The following is an 8089-nucleotide window of genomic DNA, read 5'->3' on the forward strand; positions in this document are numbered from 1 at the left end:
TCTCCAACATTTATTATTTGTAGACTTTTGGATCGCAGCCATTCTGACTGGTGTGAAATGGTATCTCATAGTGGTTTTGATTTGCATTTCTCTGATAATGAGTGATGTTGAGCATCTTTTCATGTGTTTATTAGCCATCTGTATGTCTTCTTTGGAGAAATGTCTATTTAGTTCTTTGGCCCATTTTTTTGATTGGGTCATTTATTTTTCTGGAGTTGAGCTGTAGGAGTTGCTTGTATATTTTTGAGATTAGTTGTTTGTCAGTTGCTTCATTTGCTATTATTTTCTCCCATTCTGAAGGCTGTCTTTTCACCTTGCTAATAGTTTCCTTTGATGTGCAGAAGTTTTTAAGTTTAATTAGGTCCCATTTGTTTATTTTTGCTTTTATTTCCAATATTCTGGGAGGTGGGTTATAGAGGATCCTGCTGTGATGTATGTCAGAGAGTGTTTTGCCTATGTTCTCCTCTAGGAGTTTTATAGTTTCTGGTCTTACGTTTAGATCTTTAATCCATTTTGAGTTTATTTTTGTGTATAGGAGATATGATTAAGGTGGCTCTTTTGACATGTGAATGTACTTTTCCACTGCAACCCAACGCAGCCCATATCTATGGATCCACTGTGTACTAAGCTGGTGTATATACGCAAATGGCTCCCCAGGAAGACATTTGAAAATAACTGTGCTGCCCTCTACTGTTGAAAAAGGAGTAGAAATGTAAATAGCAAATAAATTTGTTATTTGAGTTGTATCTCTGAGCTGATAATAAAAATAGGCAGCTGCTCCAAGTGCTACAAATACCACCTCACTTTAATCAGTGATTTCAGAGTAGCGTTTTCATTTAAATAAATACTTGATTCATTACTGAAATCCAGTGATTGCTTTGGCTTAATACAGATAATATAATTTCTACTTCTAATTGCTGTTATTTGGATTCTGTGTTCAAGTCTAACAGATATCCTGTACTTGTAGCTAGTTTGCAAATTCTTATAATGTCAGGGCTGATGTCAAAGCCCTAAAGGTCAAACAGAGGCAAATGTTTATCTTCTGCATGACAAACAAATCTGACATGTAGGAGGCATCTGCCAGAAGAAATGTATTAATAAGGATTCTGAGACCCTGTTTAGGCTTAGAGAGAAAGAGTGCCATACTTGACTAGCAATATCTTCCAAGGAAGGGAAAGTGAGATGATAGAACACAGACAACATTCTTGCCATCCCTGAGCTAGACCAACCCACTAATTATACAGATGAAGAAATTGGGGTCCAAAAATCTTGTCAAAGATCTCACTGCTGCTTGAAGTTAGGCTGGGTCAAGAATTCAAGCATCCTATACTCGGGACCGTTCTTCTTACCATTACATGTAAGTTTCTTAGCTAGACCTCTAAGAAGAGTGCTCAAGAAATTCCAGACCAAACTTAAGAATGTAAAAATGATGTTCATTCTTAACATAGCTTAAGATAATTCCTAGCAAGCAATGGTGTGCATGTTTTCTCTTTTCATAGACTGAGAGGTATGAAAGGTATGGGCCCCGGCAAAGCCCTTTCATATTACAATTGATCTTTCTGATGATTGTTCATAAGGAAACAGAATTTCCCATTGTAGAGTCATTTCCATGGTTACCCATTGATTTCCTATAGGAAACGTCCTGTTTACACGACCATCATGTCTTTATTGTAAAGGTAAATCACCTTCTGAGTTTTCACTTTATCTGCAACCTGAAGCATATAAAAATGAGCTCTGCAAAATTAGCAGAACAAGATAAATAAATGATTCATGTGAGTTGGTTTTGCATGAATAAGTGATTAATCCTCTCAACCCTGTTAGGAGAAAATGCAGAATTAATGTCATTCTATGCAAATAGAAGCCCACTTTTCTGAATTCTGACCTAATTATGAGTATCTGTTAAGTAAAATATATGTGAAATTTCGTGTAGCTAAAAAAGTCTGATAATATTCCTACTATAAATCAGAAACCAAACTTCTCTTTGTAGACCTTAACTGCAGATGCACATAGATGATACTGTGATTTACCCTAAAGGTTTTTTCAAAACACCCTGTATTTTAGTATGCCAATGGCAAATTACCTTAGTGATCCAAACATGCCTTACTAGTACTTGCTAAATAGCCCAGCCCTTGATTTACACCAGACTCCATGTGGCAGCCTTAGCAGTGAACACTGACTAAACTCTTGGAAGCAACACATCCAGGATACCAGTATCTTGGCATAGTAAGTAATGACCACTCATTAAATCAATAGAACATTCAAGAATCCAACATCAACAGAATAAAACTCCCTTAACTCAGGGACAGAAAATTCCATTCTATAGTGATATGCTTTGGCTCTGTGCTAGAGACTCAGGTCTCTGTCTCCAAAAGCACTTCACCTGTAGTCAGGACTTCTAACATAATCTCAGATCAACTAAATAATTCTAACACAAGTCACAAAATAAAAACACTAGAAGAATGAGGTCACCTTGAACTAGAAGATAGTAAAAAAAAAAAAAGACTTCCTATATAGGAGGGAAACGTGTATTTTCAGTGGGGGGCCTTAAAGAAGCAGTGAGATTTCAATAGGTTAAAGTGGGAAATTACAGAGCTAATAGTTAATGAGCATTTACTAAGGGCCATGTACTCTGCTAAACCCTTTATGCTATCTAATTTCATCTTCACAACTATCCAGTGAGGTGGTAAGCTATTATCATCTCTTTTTATAGGTGAGAAAGCTGAAGTGAAACAAAGCTCAAGTTAAACTCTGCAACTAGTATTGCAGAGCTGGTAGCAATGATTTCAGTGCAGACGGTTTCCTGATTCTGTGGTCGCACTCACACCATTCCAGGGGAGGGGGAAGGGAACAAGAGTGCATGGGGATGCAAATCACACAGCATGAGTGACAGAGGGTAAATCACTCCATCAAGAGATGAGTGGTATAGTTAGAGGGAGGAAGGGCTGGGAAAACTGCAGGATGATGGATTATAGAGATCTCTGAATGCCATTCTTTGTAGCATAAGACATGTGAGAACTGAACTCCAGCTGAGAAGGTGCCAATTAATTCAGGTGGCACTGACCTGTGAGGCAGGGGAGGGCTTAATCACCAGAACACTAAATGCTCATTATCCAACCTTTTAATTGGCAGTCTGGAAAAGTTATCAGCAAAGAACCAAGATTTGATCATGCTGTTAAGGAAAAGACAAGAAAAGGAATAAATGATCCTCTAATCTCTCCCAGACAACAAATCTGTTTTTCAGATGTATGTTTTCTTATCTTCCTGTTCCCACTGGAGACAAAACCAACAAAAGGAAGAACAGATGGGACTAGAAGCAGAAGGGAGCTGATGAAAGAAAAAAGCAAACGCTGAGGGAAGGGTGTATATAAAAGGACTCAAAGGAGAGCAAAGGATTTTGAAATGTAAGGTTATCTCCCCAGCTGAACTAAACATACTCCAGTGACTACTTTGCAATGTTAAGTGGCTTTATCAAGTATTGGTAGAGACTGGTGCCTAGGAATAATCACAGACCTCGTTCAGCACAAAGGTCATCTGACAGAACCAGGTCAGCTGTAAGACCCTGGGGCATGTGAATCATCCCTTAGGTATAAAAAGCAGTACAGAGTCAGAGACTATTACTAAACCTTTGACTGGTACATGTGGAAAATTAAATGCGCGAAGTCAAGGGAAAAGGCATTGGAATGGGAACCAGGAAGGTGGTCAGTCCTTTTGAGAGAGGGGTATACACACTTTCCCCGGATGACAAGGGAAGTGGTAGAGTCCCCAGATTCTACTTCCTGCCTCATAGGAAAGCTTGTTTTCTTCCATTTCCTGAGCTTCTGAATGAGCCAGACCTTTATTCAAAGCCTAGCTCTGCCATTGGTTAGAGGTGTGAATTTAGGCAAGTTACTTTCTCATTGCCATCAAGATAAATAAAACAAGTTCTTCACACTCAAAAAGCTAAGGCAAATCTGGCACAAATAGGACAATAAGGCCAAACAGGAGGCGCAAGCACTAAGTTACTTGACTTTTTGTCCTGCAACAAGCTCATTATACTAAGGAGGTAAAATGTACCATTTCTGCAAGAGAGGGATAAGTTCCTCTCCTTTCTCCACAGCTTCCAGGCTAACTCTGGAATTGTTTGGGGGAAGGGCAGGAAATCAGGACAGAACCTTCAATACTAGATAATATTTATTGATCACTTGGAGCTGTCTACTGTACTACTGTACTTAACAGTTTTATACACATGATCTCATTCAATCCCCCGATAATCTTACAGATTACCATCTCAATTTACAGATGAGAAAACTGAGCTTCACAAAGATTAAGTGACTTGCCCAAGCCCCACTGGAATTGGGACCTAGCTCCAAACTACTGGCAAGCTGTTTCATGAGCAACAGTACCGCTGCAGCAAAACTGGTGTTTTTGCTGTGACCAAACTCAGGACTCTACAGTGCAAACAACAAAGTCCTGCCAGTCCAAATATACATCTTAATTCCCAAGCATCAAGGCCATTCCCCTGGAGCTGAATTTTGGAATGCCCATTCAATACATTTTGCTGCATTCCACCAATTTTTGAAGCACTTTGGTGATACAGCAATTACAAAGAAGCAAGAGGTGCCTTTTTTGTCCTCAAGGAACTTATAGTGTAGCATGAAGATGACAAGGAAACAGGTAACAGCAAATTAAAGCATCCTCTTCTGAGATGTATTTGAACAGTACAGGTGTACAAAGGAGGGAGGAAGAGAGGGAATAGGGAAGGAGACACTAAAGAGTAACAAGGAAAGAGAGAAGGAGACAAGAGGTCTTTGAGCACTAACTATACATCATGCACTGTGCTAGGCCTTATTGCTCAATTCTCCCAACACTATTGTACATAATATTATTCCCCAAATGTCCCTGCTCCAAACCCTGAAGAGGCTTTTCAGTACAATGAGAATGACCTCATCCTCCATGATCTGGTTCTTTCTTTCTTCTCTGACATAAGTCTTACCACACACACCCCTTTCTGGAACATTCCAAGCTCTTTTCAACCTTCCCTGGTAGCTCAGATGGTGAATATGCCTGTAATGCAGGAGACCCCAGTTCGATTCCTGGGTTGGGAAGATCTGGAGAAGGGATAGGCTACCCACTTCAGTATTCTTGGGTTTTCCTGGTGGCTCAACTGGTAAAGAATCTGCTTGCAATGCAGGAGACCTGGGTTAGATCCCTGGGTTGGGAAGATCCCCTGAAGGGGAGAACAGTTACCCACTCCAGTATTCTGGCCTGGAAAATTCCATGGACTACAGTCCATGGGGTTGCAAAGAGCTGGACACAACTGAGTGACTTTCACTTTCACTCCCAACCTTACAGCCATTGATGCTTGTTCTTTCCCAAGAAATACTCCCACCCTACTGCCCAACAGCCATGTAGGCTGCCTCTCCTTCTTTTCATCACTGTTTCTACTCAAGTGTCACTTCCAGAGAGAGGCTCTCCCTGACTCTCCTAAAAACCCATCTCCCACCTTCACTCTCAGTCTCCTTGCTCTATTTTCATTGTCTTCAAGGCACTTACATTACCTAACCTTGAACATGAGCTCTATGAGGGCAGCAATATATCCCAAGTCTAAAGAGTATCTGGCACATAGTAATCACTCAAGGAAAGTATATGAATGAGCTAAAAATTCTATCTTCACAAGATAAGGAAATAGGGACTCAGATAAGCTCCTTCACCAGGTCACGCAGAAAGATCTAGTGACTTCAGGGGGTTGTGATTATAGCGCATTCCTGCCTGAGGCCTTTACCTTGAAATTCTCTCCTCCACTAGCTCTCCATACAGCTGGCTCCTTCTCCTGTCCTTAGAAAGGCTGAGGTAACTATCTAAAAGTTGCCTCTCTCACACACATTCCCAGTCACTCTCTATCACATTACCTTATTTCTTATTCCTCTTGCCATGTACTACTCTCTGACATTATCTTATGGTTTACTTGATTTTTATTATCTCCCCCAATAGAATGTAAGCACCATGAGCACTAAGACCACATCTTTCTTGTTTGATGCTCCACAATGCCAGCACAGAACAGGTGATGGAAAATAAACGAACAAAGGAGAGTATGCACGCACATCACTTGGCACCATGAATGGCCCATAGATGCTTGCTAGCTAGTAATTATATATATATATATATATATTTAGTAGTAGAGATGATGAGAAGAGTGATAGTAATATTTTACCAGGCAATGATCACAGGAAATGAAATTCAAAGCACAAAGAATAGTGTCAACAAAGGCGGTTTTTCTTAGATTGTATGCCCAAGGTAGTTTTTTCCCGTAAGTCTGAGTCTGTAAACTGGCCAAAGTATCTCAGAGTTTCAGGGAGATGCTTTTATTCTTTATGGATCAAAAATATTGTTTCAACCAAAAGCATGGCTTCGGCACCTCCCTCCACAATTCCACATGTTTAAAAGACATAAATATTTCAGTTTCAGGAATGGCATCCAATGTGCAGTTTAGTTTGGAGTCAATCTTGCAACTCTCTCTACTGAAAATTGACAAAAGAAGTCTTTCTTCAGTATCCCCTGAGGATTCCAGGACCCCTACCATACCAACATCTGTGCATACTCAAGTCCTTTGTGTAAAATGGTATAGACTAGCTGGCCCTCCACATCTTGGGCACATCCACAAATTCAACCAACCGCTGGTGGAATTTGATCCAGAACCTGCAGATAGGGAGGGCTGAACATAGTTATTCTCCCAACAAACAATTTGGCGAATTTATGAGTGATTATCCAAAAATGTCAGGAAGTAAAACACCAAATAACAAGAGAAAAAAACCCTGAAAATCCATAAGATGTGAACCCTGAAACATTTAAATTTTTAATTCATAATTTAAAAGAAGAATTGATTCATCTAAGAGAAAACTGAAAGATGTGATAAAATTGAAGTTCTAATATGGAGTAAAATGAATGAAGTGTCCATATGTCTTCAAGATTCTCTTACAGCCAACAGAGAGGGCAGGGCAACTTGTTCAGCCTAGAGTAAATCTTAACTTAATTTTGGAATTATTTAGGCAAAGCTGCTGTTGCTGAAAAGAATAATCCCTGCATAAAACTACACCCATTCTTGTTGATGTACAGCAGAAACAAACACAATATTGTAAAGCAATTAACATCCAGTTAAAAATAAATATGTTTTTACAAATACTATACCCAACACCCAGAAGTTCTACAACCATTTTGCATAAAAACATACAAAGAGCTAAAGGATGTTGCAAAGAACAGTGGATATGAAATAAAAATATGTGCATTCAAACCTGGACTCTGAATATATAAGACTAGAGGGATGGGACCAGAGGCCCAGGGTGTTGAATCTTGGCTCAGTTACCAAATCCCCAGCTACCTACCTATCTCTCTTCACTGCACTTCTACAATTTTCCTTGAGACAGAGTCTTAGCATGCTCAAGACTTATTCCTAGAGGGCAGGCCTCCCAGGAAAGAAGTTAGCTTTCTGAGAAGTTCCATGACACTCATCAATGGCCCATTGCTTAAGTCAGTTAATTCTGGTTGATGATAGCAAGTCTTAGACCCCAGTACCCCAATCATGCCAGCTTCCCCAGTCTAAATGTTGGTGTGCAAATCCTGCCAATAGCTTGCTAAGTCATACAGCTGCAACCACAGGGCTTGGACTCTAGCCTGCTAGTCATTTGAGGATAGGGGCTGATGCTTCTACCCTAAAAAATAAACAGGGAGAAAATAATAGCAAATGAAGCAACTGACAAACAACTAATCTCAAAAATATACAAGCAACTCCTACAGCTCAACTCCAGAAAAATAAATGACCCAATCAAAAAAATGGGCCAAAGAACTAAATAGACATTTCTCCAAAGAAGACATACAGATGGCTAACAAAAACATGAAAAGAAGCTCAACATCACTCATTATCAGAGAAATGCAAATCAAAACCACTATGAGGTACCATTTCACACCAGTCAGAATGGCTGCGATCCAAAAGTCTACAAATAATAAATGCTGGAGAGGGTGTGGAGAAAAGGGAACCCTCTTACACTGTTGGTGGGAATGCAGACTAGTACAGCCACTATGGAGAACAGTGTGGAGATTCCTTACAAAACTGGAA

This window comes from Bison bison, unplaced genomic scaffold (genome assembly GCF_000754665.1).
Source record: "Bison bison bison isolate TAMUID 2011002044 unplaced genomic scaffold, Bison_UMD1.0 scf7180017864194, whole genome shotgun sequence".
In the NCBI taxonomy this organism is placed as follows: Eukaryota; Metazoa; Chordata; class Mammalia; order Artiodactyla; family Bovidae; genus Bison; species Bison bison.